The sequence below is a fragment of the Marmota marmota genome, unplaced genomic scaffold, assembly GCF_001458135.2.
Source record: "Marmota marmota marmota unplaced genomic scaffold, marMar, whole genome shotgun sequence".
NCBI classification, from domain to species: Eukaryota; Metazoa; Chordata; class Mammalia; order Rodentia; family Sciuridae; genus Marmota; species Marmota marmota.
In genome coordinates, this window is record NW_025999942.1 from 4,963,352 (window position 1) to 4,981,883 (window position 18,532).

Sequence of the window (18,532 nt, forward strand, 5' to 3'; positions counted from 1 at the left end):
CAAGTCACATTAATAACATGCTTGCCCGCAGCACTATCTTGAAGTGTAATAGTTGCTTTCTTTTCCTTTCCTTTGACCATTCATGGGTCTTTTTTAATTGTTCATGAGAAAAAGCTCAGATTGGAAACCACTGACTCAACCCTGGCTTTCCATTCTGAGAAGTCACTAGGCTCTTCTCCTTCCTCTTGTGTATACTTCTAGAAACTTAACCCACTATGTATTAGTCTGGGTTCTCCAGAGAAACAGAACCAATAGGGTGATTATAGGCATGCAAAAGACAATTTATAATAGATAATTGTCTTGCAGGATTATGGAGGCTGAAAAGTCCCATAGAATGACATCTGCAAGCTTGAGAACTTGGAAAGCTAGTGTTGAAACTTTCATTCTGAACCTAAAGGTCCAAGAACTCAGGGGTGGAGGATGAAGGGACTGCTTATATAAGTCCCAGAGTCTAAAAGCCTGAGAACCCAGATCTCCAATCTCCAAGGGCAGGAGATGAACATCCCAGCTTAAGAAAAGAGAAGATGTCTTCTGTTTTCTATATTGAGGCCCTCAATGGATTGGATGATGCTCACATTCATGAGGGCAATATTCTTCACTCAGTCTATTGATTTAAATTCAAATATATTCAAGAAACCCATTCATAGACATACACAAGCATAATTTTTTACCAGCATTCTGGGCTCCCTGAACCCAGCCAAGTTGACACATAAAATGAATCATCCCGTATCATCCCCTCCTCACTTCTCTAACTGGTCCCCTCTTTCCTTGGTTTCTTTAGATTCCTGTGGGCTTTCTCCTTTCTTTGACACAGAATGTAAACTTCATATTACCAGATTCCTCTCTGAACTACCTTTGGTCACATCACTGCCAACTCGAAAATCTTGAATAATTTCCATTTACTTCCCAAATAAAGTAAAAACTCCTCTGTGTAACACTAGGGCCTTCCTACAAAGTAGGGCCCTGTTGGTTACTTCTTCTTAGTGCATACTATGTTATAGGTAGCCTATGCTAAAACTTTCTTATTGACAAGCATGCTTTTATTTGGCTAATTTATTTAGTAATTAATTTTAAAATTAAACAGTTCCTTGGAACTAGGAGATATTTATTATTTTTATTAAGGGTTCAAATTATAACCACTCCTTGACATCCATAATATGTATAACAAAGCTACTTCTGTGAACAAAAACTGCCTTAGTGCTCATTATCTGGTATTTTCCCTTTGAACTTATATGTATTACTTGTATTTCACAAAACCTACCTACAACAATATTAATGGTTCAAAATAACGTACATACTTGTCTTATGGTTTCTGTAGGCCAGCAGTTCAGATACAACTAAATTAAATCCCTTAGTTAGGGTTTCATGTCTATAATCAAGAAGTCATCCAGTTTTGGCTGGGTTCTCATCTGAAGGCTCAATCAAAAATGGTCCTGCTTCCAAGCTTCCTTGGTTTGTTGGCAGAGTTCATTTCCTTGAAGTTGTGGGACTCATGGCAGCCTGTTCCTTCAAAGCTTGCAATGGAGAATGAGGGACCCCTGTAAGATAGGCTCTTTGCTCTTTTGCTCATAAACGTGTTTAATCACGGTTGCCATTTTCTATTGGCTGGAAGCAAGTCAAAGATCTTGCCCACACTTAGGGAGAAGGAATCACACAATGGCAACACCTTAAGTAACATGAGAACTCTTAAGAATTTGTGTGCTGTACTCTATATATTACATTTTTGGCTTCTTTTATGGTATTTTTATATATATTGATCTTTGAATAATCTGACTTTCTCCTTAGATTTTTTTTTAGCTCTGTGGGTTCAATGACTGTTTATTTATGATTTACTGTGGCTGCATGCTTGCAGCAAAGCATATCTGGATTAAACAATTTATGAATCCAATAGATCACTAGATGCTTATATTTTTCTGTAGTTTTTCTTTGTGTTAGATTGTAAACATTTAAAAGTAAGGCAGAACTAGTACTTATTTTGCATGCTACCTGATTAGGAACCAAGCAACATTCGATTTTATACTATTGTCACTTGTTAAATAAATATTGCAGATCTTGAAATTAATAAGTGCTAAAATTTGTGAGATTAATTATATTCTTGCCTTCAAGATCACACAAGTACCATAAGCTATGAGATAAATTTTATGAAAGATGCCTCCATATCCTTAGTTTTCTAGGAAGGTTATGCCGCTGACATTTGGGCAAACTATTTTTCTTAATTCTCAGATTTGCATGAAACATTAACAGCTGTGGAAAGCTGAGAAATATCCTGAATAAGAGCACTAGATAAAAGATGTATTTCTGGACTAAAATAATGTGGACAACCATTGCCATAGGTAGGGGAGGAGGAGGCCTGGGAAGGGAGAATAAGAAAGATAATTCAACCTTTAGTGAAAGGATTTTCCAAGGGGTTTCCATATGATTCTGTTGGGTATCTGGTATCTTAAAAATGTTATAAAGAGTTCAAAATTCCATTATCCAAAGAGTTTAAGGGATTTTAAACAGATTCCCTTAGAATATACTCTTCGGATTTTTTAATATGTTAATGAATATTATACACATCCAAAGGGAATACTTAACATTCAACTTCTCTGAAATTATTTTTTTCTTGAAGACTATGTATGTGCACTTGTGTGTGAAAAAATAATTAGAAAATTTCCTGGTTGGGTTAAAAAAATAAGTTAAATTAGACGGAATAAAACAAAATGACATTATAAATTCCACCTTGACTCCTACATTGTTTGAGGGAACCAAATATTAATCAGAGTTGTGTGGATGTGAGTGGGATTAAGGACATCTGTGTGCATTAAGAAAGGAATAGAGACATTTCTAAGCATCTGTGTTTGCATTTTGAATTTAGATAACTTAAACACAGCTTATCCATTAATTAGCAAATCTATGAGGGAAAGATCCATGGTCACTGTAGTAACTTGGTCAAGTTTCTACTAAATCATTTGAACATGTAGTGAATGTAAAAAAAAGTATGCATTATTTTTGCCATTAATTGAATGATATTATCCACATGTACCTATATGAAGCCAGAAGCTAAAGCAAAACACCTTTCTTCTGTATCGTGTCATCTTTTGTATCCTGTCAACCTGTTTACTGAAAAGGGCATGGGGCCTTTCTGTAATAATCAGAGGTTTGCTTTACTAAGTCCTAAGGATGTTTTATAAACTTGAAATTGATTGTTAAAAAAGAACCCCAAACAAATACCTTTTTTAAAGAATGTTTACTCTAGAGAATTGTGTTTGTTTTCTTAGAGGAATAAACTGTGTTGGTCTGGGAAGCTGAATTTGTTCAACTACCTTTTGAAAATTGACCTGTTGAACACAATTTTACTGACCTATTTATAATTAACCATCTGATATATATGACATCTGAAATTCTTTTAAGGTAATTCTATTTAAAAGCATTCCTCACAAAAAGCATTCCTCCAAGTGCAAGTCTATACAAGTAAATATTGTAAGGGTTTTTAATGGAATACCTTCAAAAAACAAAACACTGTTTTTCCCTTAAAGATGAAAATGAAGTTCTAAATCTAAACAAAGGAGATCATGGTGAGACTTTTAACAGAAATGGTAAAATAAGACAGAAACATTTGATTTGGAAGAATGGTGGATGGACAGGGTAATATATTTAGTTTTAGAAATGTTGACTTTGCGGGAAACTTGGACTCAAGTGAAAATATTCTGATGTCACTTTGGGAACCAAAGCTCTCAGTAAAAAAGTCTTAGGGGAAGAAAGACATGTATATCTGATATAGTCAATCCTGAAAGGGAGGTATTCATTATAAGGAAATGGTGCATGTGATTACTGAGGCTGAGAAGTCCCACAATCTGCCATCTGTAAGCTAGAGACCCAGATAAACCCAGGGCGTAGTTTGAAGACCTGAAAGCCAGAGAAGCAATGATGTAGGCAACAGTCTGAGGAATATCAAGGGCAAGAGAAGACTGATGTCCCAGCTAGGCAGTCAGTCAGAGGGATTATGTATCTCACATTCCTACACTTTTTGTTCTATTTAGGCTTTCAATGGATTAGACTATGCCCACCCAAATTGTGGAGGACCATCTGTTTTTACTCAGTCCCTCATTGCAGATGCTAATCTCTTCCAGAAATACCTTACACATGCAAACAAAAATAATGTTTGAACAGATAGCTAGGCATCCTATGGTCCAGTCTCATTGACATATAAAATTAATCATAACAAGATTCTTGGGAAAAATTTTGTAAACAGCAATCTGGAATGCGGGTCTTTTTCTGTTAATGCTTCAACTAATGATGAGAAAAAAATTAATGAATCTTGGATGTGTGATGTCAACATTTCAAAATATATCTCATAATTTGGTGATTTAAGATTGGAATCATTGAAATTTACAAATGCTTTAAAGTTTCATGCATTGAAAAATCTTAATTTCATACTTCTTCTTTTAAACAAATGAATAAATAAAGAACTATTTCGGTGTATATATGGTCAACACTTAGTGTTGGGCTGTGAAGTTAAGAAATACTTTGTATCTTTTCTCATAGTAATATTACAACATATAAGATATTTTATTTTGTAGGTGATATTTAGGTAGCAATTGATTATTTCTGATACAATAATTAATGTTATACCAAGATATACTAAGGTTAGAAATTCCTCTCTTTTTCTCATGTACTTTTCCTTTTTATTTTATTTTATTTACTTATTTTTGGTATCAGGAATTGAACCCAGGGGCACTTAGACATTTCCCCAGCCCCTTTATATATTTTATTTAGCGTCAGGATCTCACTGAGTTTCTCAGTGCCTTGCTAAGTTGCTGAGGCTGACATTGAACTCACAATCTTTATGCCTCAGCCTCCTGAACTGCTAAGATTACAAGCATGCTCCACTGTATCCAGCTCCTTTCTATTTTTTTAAGTTACCATTTCATTTTTTTGTTTCTGTCAGTAATGAATTTAATGCTAGTATTAATTAAATTCTAAAGTTAGCTAATTTGTAAAGACAAGTGGCAGACACAAAGGTAAACAGTACATGGCCCTGAACCTACAGTTAATGTGACCCCTAGTGGAGTCTGAGAATTTCAGTGGGAATGCGGAGGTGGGGATGGAGCAGTATGACATACAGTATTCATGCTCTGGCGTAAAGTCACAAGCTGAATCTCAGCTTTGATATTATGAATTGTGCCATAATCTTAGGCAAGTTAATTTTTCCTAATTTCAGTTTCTTTATTCTAAAATGGAGATGAAGTTCTTTTTTTAGGGTTACTGAGGATCACTGAAAGTATACCTAAAGTACCAATAGTCTAACACAAAGTAGGCAATCTTAAAATCAGTGATTCTGAGTAGGGAAATGTGTGAAGCTGTCATGAAGGAGAATACACCTGAGCTGATCTGAAGCTTTTGATAGAGAGCTGATTGAATATTCCCAAAGCAAGCAAATTGTAATAAAAAAATAAGGGAAGCTTGCTAGTGTGTTATATATTGAAACAGTATGGACAAAAATATGGAGAAGAGTAGCTGCCCTTGGTAGTTCACTCTTCAAAGCTGAGTTTTCTGGTACCTATTGTTCGGGCACAAAATTGAGCTTTAATTTTAGCTGCATGATTTTGAGAAAATTACATAACCTTTCCAATCTCTTTCCTCAGCTTTAAATGAGGATAATGAATTCTGCAGCTGACTGTTCTTAGTGCTCACTATAGAATGAGTATTATTTTATTAATATTTGGATGAGATTTTTGATAGGCAAAAACAATGAGATATGAAGGAAAAAAAACACTTTGGGCAAAGTAATAGTGTGAATGAAGACAGAAATGTGAAAAAAAATCTGCTCATTGGGAAATTTCTTGGGTTATCTGTAGTATAAGAGATAAGAAGGGAGATGTTGGAAGACAATGCTAGCAAGGTCGGTAGTGAATGCAGGTTGTATCCTTTAATGTTGATTTGTATTTAGCCCATTTAGAAAATGGACAGAGAAGTAACAAGATCATACTGCGTTCTGTAGGATGATGTTTCTATCTTCTCTACAATTATTCTTCCAGCATGCTGCCAAATCTTTGAGTTTGGCTGTGAGGATGGCCAAGAAGCTAGTTAGATGCCTAAGAACTTCATGAAGGACTTGATCAAAGACAGGAAATGGAGCTTGGATCTGACTGATGGTGCTAGCCTGAATGAGTGGCATCATTTACAAAGACACAGACCAGAGGAAAAGGGTCATATGTGAGAACAGTGGGGACAAGAGATGGAGCTTTGGAAACTGACTTGGGAGAAGGAGTAGAAAATTCAGTTGATGATTAATGACATCCGATTTAGATCATTGCAGAAAGCTTAAAGCTAGATCTAGAAAACCAGAATTCATTAGTTTGGGTAAACTGGTCGAAGGCAGTGTGGGTAAGACCAACTAGAAATGTTTACAGGCAGGATGATTAAATGGGCTTCCTTGCTGAATAAAATTGCTCCAATGCAGCTCAGGTTTGTGGCCCTAAATTAATGCCTCTTGGTTTTCTTCTTCCTGTTGGATGTTCTTTTTATCCCAAATTTAGAGAGTGCTCTTTTTTTTCCTTTTGTGTTTGCATCTTTAGCTCATTAAGTCCTTTTTATTTGCTCTGTAACTTCCATTAGTTATATCTATCAAGCTATCCAGCCCACAAACACTTATTAAGAAATAGACAAGATGTAAGTGTGAGGCAGACATATTTGCTGTTCTCATGGGTGAAGACAGAAATAATTCAGTAATTAAAATGCAATACACATTATGATATCCAAGTGTGGGCTATTAGGGGAAAGAGGCAAGTGACATAGTCTGTAAAATAGGGAGGGTTAAGAAAGCTGTGGGTAGAAGATGAAGCCTGATCTAAGTCATAAAGAAGAAATAGGAGTTATTCCAGAAAAGTGGCAAAGTAAGATGAAGTACATGGTCAAGAATTTCCTGGAAAAAGAACAGCATAAAGAAAAATAGAAAAAAAAAGCACTTAATATCATTTCATATTTGGTTCAGACCCAAATCTCCCTAATTGTCCCAGGAATGTTTTTGTAGCTATTTTCTTTTCTCAAGCAGGGATCCAATTTAATTTTATATATTACATTTGTTTGTTATGCTTTTAAGTTACTTTTAGCCTGAAGAAGTCCTTTAAACTGCCTTTTAAAGAGTTTTCTGAATTCATATGATTGTTTCTTCATGATACCCTTTAACTTGTTCCTCTATCCTTAAGTTATTAATAAACTAGAAGATAGAGTGTTAGGTCTAAAAAGCTTGGTGAGTTTCAGATTAAAAATTATGACACTATAGTTAATGTAGATGACCTCATATTGCAAAACATCAAAAGGGATACAGTAACACCTTCTTCCTCTATCAGTGATATAAAATTTCATTATTAATTAAGGGGCTGACCATGAGGTCATTCTATAAAGTAGATACTCTCTCTTTTCAATCATTAAACAACCTGTGTAGTGACAAATGTTAGGAGAAAAATGCTTCATAGATCTTTTCTATTTCTGCACATTTTGTAAGTAGATGCATTGATTGCTTTTGTTCTGAGCTTTTTTTTCTATATTTATTTATTTTTCTATATTTTCATAGCATACAGCCTAGGAAGATGGAGATAGAGTTTTCTTCCAGAACCAAGGGGAAGATAATAAAGATAATGTGTCCTTCAGTGAAATAGGTTGAATAGGTTTGCTAATAAGTTTGGAGTTCCTAACCTAAGAAGCAAACCTACTGCATGCTTAACATTTAGCTTAGTTATTCTCTATCCTTTGGAGACATTGGAGAATCAGTGCAAACATGGTAATGCTGCTGACTAATGAAATCATTTCACTCTGACCCAGGAGTTTCCAGTCTCCTCCATCCCCCATAGAACTGTGCAGGCTCACTTAGCCTTTAAGCTGTGTAGAATCTCTGACACTTCACAGTTCTTTACCACCAATTGTTCACTTAATGCTGAAATTTAAACATTATTGTTTCTGTATTTTTAATTGTCATTCATTTTTCCAAAAAGAGGAGACTCTTGTATTCCTCCCTTTTGGATTACTTATTTGAAGTAAATAAAAATATCTCCTCAAAAAGTCTCACTTCCTTTTAGTAGGAATTGGTACATAGAAACTCAGACCTAAGCTCTAGCTATTTCTAAGCTTTCTTATTGGACACAGCAACTATATTTTTAATAGCTGTGAATTCATATTGATATTTTAATTTTAATATTGTAGGGGTTTTCTCCTAACTTTATTTTCTATTTGTACCTTTTTGTCTTACTTTATCAATCTTGATAAACTTCTCTTCAGTACAATCATCTAATTCTCTTGAGTGACTCTTGAATATCTGGCTGCGTAGTTCTGGAGATGGGGACAGATCTTGACAGGCTGACTGACCCAACCTACAAACAAGTGGATTCTTACCTCCTAAAAGAGGCTGTGTCTCTTCCCATAGGAACATGTTTGGCATATTAGGAAAAGCTTCATTCAATTCATTTCATACTATAAACCCAATCTCTGAAACTGAACGGTGTCCATCCTTCTTACTTTCCTGAAACATCAAAACAAGCTCCTGTGGGTTTGTTTACTTCCATTCTTGACCTCTTATGTCCAGTCTATTTTTAATAACAGATAATAAGTGTTCTACAGTATCTCCACAAATTAAAATCGGACTGACTTGGAGGTTATGCTGTTATTTACTATGAAGAAAGAAAACGTCTGACCATTTAAAGGATGACTTGATTTTTTTTAGCAGATAAAATTTCTAAATATATTGAAAATATCTTTTAGATTCTGTTAGGCATATATATCACTGTAGATGCATAAGATTAAGGAAAGGTTTCTGATCTGACAAGCAAAGAGCTTAGAAGTTGTCAATCTTGATCACACAAGAACAAAGCTGAACAAACTGAAAATCAACAACACTGTCTAAATCCATCAGAGAACTATGGTCATAGGGCAAACTACTATCCTAGGTACCAGGGCTTAACCAACCTATGAAGGCAAGGAAATACCTAATTCCAGCTCCATTGATTCTTCTTGTCTCACCTGAGGAAGGAAAAAACTAGAGAGACTTTGTGAAGGTCACAGCTCAGGGTTACAGGTTCACTAAAAGACTGAGATGTAGTAATTGGATTGTAGAATATTTAACTTCTAGTTCTCCACCCTTATCACCACATAGATAGAGCTGTTGTGTAAAAACAGGGGATTATTATTATTGCACAACTGCAAAGCCTAACTTTATTTTAGGAGGCAGTTTCTAGGGAAATCCAAACACAAGGGAAAGAATACAATGACGCTAGAGCAAATTTTAGCCTCTGACACCCACAGTGACAGTAAATAGTAAGCAGCCTAATTCCGAATTCCCTATCTACCTTAGTTCCTTTCACTAGTTATAACATGTCTGGCTTTCAAGAACACAAAATTGATTGCAAGGTATGCCAAATGGCCAAAAGCACAAGTCTGAGAGACAAAACAAGTGGCAGAAGCAGATTTAGGTAAGGAAGAGGTATTGGAATTATTATATTGGGAATTTACAATAACTAATTAACATGTCAAGGGAGCTAATTGAAAACGTGGATGACATGCAAGAACAGATGGGTAACGTAAGCTGAGAAGAGAAAACTCTAAGAACCAAAAGAAAACGTTAGCAATTAGAATCAGTGCAACAAAACAGAGAATGCCTTTGATGGGTTCACCAGAGGATCGGAGAGTCCTATGGAAAACAAAGGTGAGCTTGAAAATATGTTAATAGAAACTTCCAAAACGCAAATGCAAAGGAAAAAATAAGGAAAACAATGGAGCAGAATGTCTAAGATGTGTAGAGTGGCTACAAAGGTGTAAAATACATATAATGGCATTACCAGAGGAGGAGAAGAAAGAGACAGAAGAAATATGTGAAACAATAATGACCAAGAATTTTCCAAAATTAACAATAGATACCAAATTATAGATCCATAAAGTTCAAGCTCATGAAGCCCAAATCATGAACACAAAGCAGCATCATATTTAAACTGTAGAAAATTAAAGATGAAGAGCTGGGTGTGGTGGTGCATGGCTGCAATCCCAGCAGCTGGCTAGGGAGGTCAAGGCAGGAGAGGATTGCAAGTTCAAAGCCAGCCTCAGCAATAGTGAGGCATTAAGCAACTCAGTGAGACCCTGTCTCTAAATAAAGTACAAAGTAAGGCTGGAGATGTGGTGCAGTGGTTGACTGCCCCTGAGTTCAATCCCCAGTACAAAAACAAAACAAAACAAAAAACCCAAACAACCTAAAATTCAGTGATTCAGTGTCTGGTTAAATTATTTCTCAAAAGTGAAGGTGTAATAAAGATTTTCTTGAACAAAAATTGAGGGAATTGTTTTTCCACAATAGGTTTGCCTTGTAAGAAATATTATTTCTTTAGAAAGAATGAAAATGATATAGGTCAAAGGTCTTATCTGCACAAAAAAGAAAGAACATTAGAGAAGGGATAAATTAAGATAGCATCTTTTCTTTTTTTTTCTTAACTGCTCTAGTAGATAAAATTTTATTCAAAACAATAATAGCAACATTATATTAAGTGATTATAGTTTAAGTAAAAGAATTGACACCAATGTTCTGAGAGATGGAAGGGAGGAGTTGGGAATCCATATTATAAGATGCCATGCAGGAAAGAGTACTGGTATTTAAAAGGGACTTAGATTTTGAAAAGTTATTTTATAATCTGTGTAATATTAATGATCTATTGGGAAAAGATAAAATAAAGGTATTCATATTCAAAGCCAACTCTTTTGGTGGTCACTTTTGAATTCAGTCTCTGATGATGTACAGTGTTCTCCTCAAGAACATAGTGATACACTGTTATTTAACTTTATTTTATTTGTTTGTTTGCTTATTTATTTATTTTTGGTGCTGGGGATCAAACTCAGGAACTCTCCACCACCGAGCCACATCCACAGGCCTATTTTGTATTTTATTTAGAGACAAGGTTGTTGGGAGTTGCCCCTGCTCCAAAGAGTAACTTCCCCATCCCCCAAGAAGAGCCATCCAATGATGAGCCCTGCTGGCTCATCATGATCCTGCTGTCCAATGGTGAGCCCTGCTGGCTCACCTGATCCTTACCCACCAATCAGACTAGCCCTGCTGGCTCACCTGATCCTTACCCACCAATAAAAAAGCACCCCATGCCAACTGTCAAACCACCCCTGGGTCTATAAATATGCAGAACTGTTCCTCAATAAAAGGGCATTTGCTCCAACTACGAGCCTTGTTCATTCTTTCAAAGGTCTTATTGAGTTGCTTAGCCTCCCACTTTTGCTGAGGCTGGCTTTGAATTTGAGATCCTTTGCCTCAGCCTCCCGAGTCACCTGGATTATAGGTGTGGGCCACCGAGCCTGGCAATACACTGTTATTTTAAAGGAAATCACAGAACTAAAAACCAATGGTGCTAGACTCATGTGGTTTGCTGATTTTTGACTCTTTTGTTAGGAAACCTGAAACATTGCTGAACTTGTCTGACATGCCATCTTCCATCCTTTTCCCATAATCATTTGGTTCCTGTGTCTTAAAAGAGTGGTGCAGATATTGTGTCCAGGCATTTCTTCCATATTGCTGAGACCTGTAAGTTTTGGTGCAAGCACTTTTGATGTTTATAGATGCAGAGGCAATGATGACTATTTGACCCATGAGGATTATCTGATACTAGTAATGTACAGTCCAATTTAAAATATATTAAAATTATCTTTAAATTTTAAAATTTAACTCTAAACTGCATCTTAGAATTGATGAAATATAGTGAACTAAGTTGTATAACTCCTATGCTTTAAAGTCTCACACGGATGCTGTGAGGTCCCACTCAGATTTTCTATAAAGAAAGATCTTCTGCTAATCCAAATTACCTCCATTACCTACTTTCCAGCCCCTTATTGTGAATTAGCATCCACATATCATAGAAAATATTTGGCCTTTGGATCTTTGGGAATGGCTTATTTTGCTTTGCCAGTTCCATACATTTACTGGCAAATGCCATAATTTCATTCTTATTTAAGGCTGAGTAATATTCCATCGTGTATACATGTCACATTTTATTTATCCATTCATCTGTTGAAGGGCACCTAGATTGGTTCCATATTTTAGCTATTGTGAATTGAGCAGCTATAAATGTTGATGTGGTTGTGTCACTGCAGTATGCTAATTTTAAGTCCTTTGGGTATACACGGAGGAGTGGGCTAGTTGAGTCAAATAGGGTCCATTCCAAGTGTTCTGAGAAATCTCCATACTGTTTTCCAGAGTGGTTGCACCAATTTGCCATCCTACCAGCAATGTATGAGTGTACCTTTTACCACACATCCTTGCCAAGATTTATTATTGCTTATATTATTATGATTCTGATACTAGTAAGATACAGTCCAATTTAAAAGATATTAAAATTAAAAATTTAACTAAGTAATTAATTAAATTCATTAATTACATTTAAAATTTAATTTTGACTGGAGTGAGATGGAATCTCAGTGTAATTTTGATTTGCATTTTGCTAATTGCTAGATGTTGAACATTTTTTCATATATTTGTTGGTTGATTGTATTTCTTCTTTTGTGAATTATCTTTTTCAGTTCCTTTGCCCATTTGTTGATTGGGTTATTGGATTTTTGCTGTTAAGATTTTAGATTTCTTTATATATCCTAGAGGGGAGTGAAGGGATGGAAGGGAAGGGACAGGAGGAGGCATAGGGGTAGGAATGATAGTAGAATGAATCCGACATTATTACCCTATGTGCATATGTGATCACATGACCAGTGTAACTCTACATCATGTTTAATTGTTTGGTCTAATTGTTTAGATAATGAGAAGCCATACTACATTTATGTGTGATATGTCAAAATGTATTCTACTGTTGTATAAAACTAATTAGAACAAATATATATATATGAAAAAAAAGAAAAGCTTCAATGTCTAGCCCCTTGGAAGAGCTGTCAGAGCTGTCAGTCCATTCAGGGATTCTATAGCTATAGACTGGAGCACATTCAGGGACCTATGGAGTCAGGAGTATAAAGGCCTGGCCATGTCTGCACAATGTGGGGCCCCCTCTTATTGGCCATACTAGCTTCAGAGCTCCCTGAAGGGATCTCTGGTCACCTTCTTCAAATCAGTGCCACTTTCTCACTCTCTTCGTAAAATTTGTAACTTTATATGAAATCAACCAAATTATCATATTGGGGCATTTTTCAGTTTGTCATTTATTTGCTATTTCCCCACCTCCTCATGTAAGACTATCAGTTCCATGAAGGTACATCATTGATCCCAGTAAATGCTGGTCATAAATAGGTCATGATCTAGAAGGGTGAGTGTTACCACCACCACACAATCCTAGGGGATCTGAGAGACGTGAGAAAACTCGCTATAAGGCACGATTCTCCCAGATCTGGCCTTGCTTGGGAGAGTATGTGCACAAGACACAGACTATCTATCTGATATCAGCTATTTTATTTCTCTTTGGCATCCTTTGAGGTGCTTGTCCAATTAAAGGTTGAACACTGATTAGAAGATGCTGCCATAACCATATTATAAATTTTTCAGAACAAGCTGAAAATTAACCCAGTATGTGTGGTTGCAGATGTCACACAAACTGGGCTGTTCATACCAAGGAGCCCCTTGAAGAGGGCCGTCTGGCCTATGTATTTCTCAAAGTGGGTTGGAACCAGATTGCCCTCTGAATGTCTGAGACACTCCTGGACCTCACCTTCTGCTGTGTGCTCTCCTGGAAGACTTCCAGTTGTAGCACTCTCCTGGAAATTTAGTAGAAAATGCTGAGAGCACCTTTATCTTAATCTTGTATTCTTGCTAAACTGACTGAGTTCAATAGCAGCTTCTGGAAAGCATTCTAATAATCTGTAGCGTGTTTCAGAAGCATTACTCACATTATCACAGAAACATGTCTTGCTCCAGAAATGTATTTACAGTTCCTTTTTAGAAACACAGATGCAGTCTAGGTAAATAATACAAACAATTTTTTTCTTGCCAAGGGAAAAACGCTGTTTTTGTATTTATCTATTTAAAAAGCAAATGAAATCATTCATACTGGAGGAGGATGTTATGATAGATGAAGATTTTAGACTTGCTCACTTATTAATCTATATATTTATTTATAACTATGTTTTCAAGTTTATCTCTGTAGAAGGCCCATCTTAATTCAGATTGGTTATAATAAAGAAAAATATTGTCTTAGCTCTTCTATAGTTAAAGAGACAGGGCCACTGTTAATTTACCATCTAGCAGTGTGCTATTAAAAAAAATTGGGTTCAAGTAATTCTTAGGATGAGGAATTTGAAGGCTTAGCATTTAGAGATTATTTATCTATAAAGTTTTAACTTATTGGGAATATCAAATTGTAAATAATTCCCCTTTGATGAGACAGAATTTGAATGCGTGCATAACGATAGTAAAGATCAGGCCTCTTCTTGTTCTTACTCAGGATGTAAGATCTATACCATTTACAGTTCAATGGTCATTTTCAGTATGGCAATAGATTGTGGGATGACTCATTGTTATTGTACCTCAACTACACCTGCATGATTTAACATATATGGTTGAAGCAGTTTAACCTTCAAGTTATTGATGCAAATCTGTAAAATACTGGATTTGAGCCAAGTGTGTGGCTTATGGTATATACTCAAGAAATAAATTCTGAATGAATGTGTCCTTGCCTCTGAAATCCCATTGCTCAGGAGATTGGAGTTGAGGGAGGCATTTCCAGTCTGGACCTCCACAGTATATTTGCCAAAGAGCTCTGAGTGAACTTGAAGCAGCTGGCTAAGGAAGAAACCCTAGATATGGCTATTGGATTCATCTTGGATCTAAGAGGAAAGAAAACAGTTCAATGTGGGAATTCTGCTGATTCTCACAGGAGTTTTTCTCTTCCGTGCATGGGCCCAGAATCTCTGGAGACCCAGCTGTCTGAACTGGTCTGAAATGAAATGTGCAGATTTTGGCGCCTCAGGTATTTCTTGTTCTGCTTCGTAGTCTCAGAGAGACAATCCAAGAATGAGTCAGAGGGAGGTTTTAAGGCCGACAGGAGCTGCATCTTGGGCTCAGCTGTATGAATCAGGGAACAGGATGAATGAATTGCTGGCCCACTGATGTGCTGCCTGATCTGCCTGGCATATGTTATCTGACACCCCAGTCCTGGAACGCTGCTAATGGCTGCCTGAAAAAATATAAAATCTAATGGAAAAGTAGCCCACCGAACCAGAAGGAATCAGCTGTTCATTCTACCTCTATTGGAATTTATCTTAAAAATTAAAAGCAAGCCCAAATTAGTATCAAAGTCCAGAAACAGGAAAGCTCTAAAAGCATCATTAATCTGTCCCTCTTGCATATCTAGTCAGTTACATGCATTTTGTGAAGAATTTTGTAAAATAGATGAATCTTTAACTTATAATTTCTCTTTTCTTGAGGGATCTACTGTTCTCATTAAGTGACATTTCACTGACACTAATTCCTGCTTCAGCCTGTGGATTACCAGTTCTCCCACTGGTATAACAGAGTCCTGTGATGAACTCCTCCACCAATTTCCACATCTGCTTTAGAGCTCCCCCTGGGCATAAAAGTTTAAATACCCCTCAGCTGTGTACTCTGCCTCTGCCTTTCTCTCCCACCTGAATCATGGACAGTTCACTGTTTATGAAAACTAGTTTTGGCATGGGGTCATGTTAATATATTTTTATGATTATTGCTGGCACTGAGCATGGTGGTTATGAGTGTGCATTCTGCATTTACCTCTTGTGAAATCAGGGACAATGTAAACACAGGGTCATAAGACTGAGGCATGGATTAAGTGAGATTTGTAGAAAGATCCAGGGTTCCAGCACATACTAAGGGCTTTATATTAATGTTAGCCGGAAACTCTGAATAATTTTAAAGATATTAATTGGCTGTTAGGATTTTTAAGCATTTTTTAAAATTATAATGCCTTAGTTTGGACTGCTATAACAGAATATCAAAGACTGGGTAGCTTAAACAACAGAAATTTATTTCTCACAGTTCAGTTGGCCGGAAAATCCAAGATAAAGGTACTGGCAGATCCTGTGTCTGGTGAGAGTCGGCTTCCTGTTGTGCAGATGGCTGCCTTGTTGTATCCTTATGTGGTAAAGAGCAGAGAGCTAGATTCTTATAAGGCCCTTAATTATCTTCCTAAAGCTCTAGATCCCAGTACCATCATGTTAGAAGTTAGGATTTCAACATATGAATTTGGGTGTGTGTGTGCGGGGGGTGGTGAGTGCAAACATTATGTCCTAACATGTGGGAAGAGGAAACTTATTCATGTGGATATAACATATAAGAAGTATATCCCAACCATGAGTGAAAGTTCTTTTTTCTTGATATTGCATCGTGTCCTTTGCTTATTATCTTTTAGATTTCATATGAATGATGACTAGCTTATTCCCAGATATACCTGTTGAAAGAAGTGAGGAGTAGATTTGAGAGTAAAAGACAATGGAATATGTAGAACTGCCCGCATTCCCTTACTTATTTGGGTAGAATCCTGTAGGAACTATGGAGTGATGGAGAGAGCCCAACTCAGGGGTTCAGATGACCTAGTGGACATCCCAGGTCTCTAGGCCTCTCTGAGTCAATCATTGATCAGGATAAAATTTCAAGTGTTCATTTGTAATGAAGGAACAATAATAATCCTTGCTGTACAAACCCTGTGGATTGGCTATAAATGTCCTATGGAGAAAATACAGAGGAAGAAACTCTGAAAACTGGAGAACAATAGACATTTATAAGGTACCAAACTGTCAAAGAACTGTCCAGATTTTCCTAAACATTTGATTATTTAACGAATTTAAATATTCCCTATGGGTGGAGACCCGTACATGTATTCTTTCCAAAATAAATAATTGGATATAAGTAGTTGTTTTGGAGCATCTTCCACTTGGGATGACAACATTCACTACTCTCATTTGAAATTCTAAAGAAGGACAAGTTATTATTTTCTTGATACATTAAGCAATTTTAGTCCCTTTTTGGTTTATGAGATCCCAAATGCAATACCTTTTTAAACCAGAAATCTCTATGGTATTAGTCTAGGACAAGTGGGAAATCTCATCCCTGGACTAAAACAATTTGTAGTCACAGCTGCATCTGGAATGCAAAGATACAGGAGTGATTTCTGTTAAAGTTACCCCAAATATAGCATTTAAATTTCACTTTCACCCAAGATTCCAGATAGTATGTCAATAGTGAAATAAAGCTTGATCCTTGACACAAATTGTGTGGCAGTGTTAGATCACACTGATGACTTAAGAGTAGGTTTGACAAATGATGTTGGGTTTTCAGACTACAAAACAAATTGCTATGAGTGTCAGAGACATGAATGTCTTTCAGCCGTCATTCGAAACAATGCACATCTACATTCCGTGTGATCATTCAACAAATAATTTTCTGATCATTTTTATATACACCAGGCACTGTGTAACTCCTGGGAATGTAGAGATGCACACATAGCGTCCTTCCTCCCTGTTGGTGGTTTTAGCCAAGGCAAATCTTGAAGTATTTTTAAAAAGCTATACTATAGTCCTAAAGATTCAGGATCAGTAACCCTGCAGTAGGGCCAGGGCAAGCAGATTAACAAATACAAATGTCCCAAGCTTTTGCTGTGTCACCCTGGTTAATATTCACCACCCAACATGCTGGTAAGTGGGGATGTACATAATAGAGTAAAAGCAATTTATGAGATAAGAACAGGATATTGTGGACTCTGAAATAGGAACATTTCATCTGTCCTCAGAAGGAGTTGGGTCGGGAAGGATTTCTGGGGAAGGTGACTCCTAACTTTTCCAGTTATTTTGTGCTATTTTTCTAATCATACAGTCAATGCAAGAAACAAATGAGCGAAGGAATCTCAAGATGGCGGCAAGGGGAGTGCATTGCCCCGGTGTGCTGCTTCACTGTGTGGGAGTATGACAAGTCAGGACGGCTAAAGGCTATCTTGTTAGGAATTTCCAGCAATAGTGGGGTGCTCCGGAACCTGGAGGAAGGATTTCCATCGCACGAGGATCGGCTACGGGGACTCAAACGCTAGAGGTTTGTCGCACGGAGGGTAACACTGCTTATTCAGCAAATCGCCCCGCGGCTAGAGTCTGCAGCGCGTGCTGGGAAACGAGGAGATAGCGACGCAGGGATACAGCGCTGCAGTTTCTGCCAGCCGTGCAAGCACCATACTCAGGGCTGAATTCTGGGTTCGAGACGGGGGAAGGAAGCGGTCCATCTCGGTTCTCCACACCGGTCAGACCACAGAGGAGGCCAACGGCCACCATGTTGGAAAGCTGACGTCACCATCCCTGTTTTCGACTGACCGCAGCTCATTCAGCCATAGAACAGGTAATTTCAGGCTGCCATTCGCCTGCGGCTTGCAGACAGATTGCTCGGGCTCAGTGCCTGGGTGCTTCTTAGAGCCTGCTCTTATCGGAGCGAACACCGAGCGCGGGGCGGCCGAGTTCCGGCTCCCGGAACTGCCCTGGCCCAGGGCTAGGAGCCCGAGGAAACTGCTTCTCGGTCCGGGTCCTGCTGAGGGCTGGTCAGGACTCACCTGTTGCTTTGGTT

The 18,532-nt window shown here is 37.2% G+C and overlaps 1 pseudogene; it reads left to right on the forward strand.

Moving 5' to 3' along the window:
• The first annotated feature begins 9,500 nt into the window (after positions 1-9,500).
• Positions 9,501-18,532, forward strand: part of LOC107153263 — a 46,680-nt pseudogene continuing 37,648 nt past the window's right edge.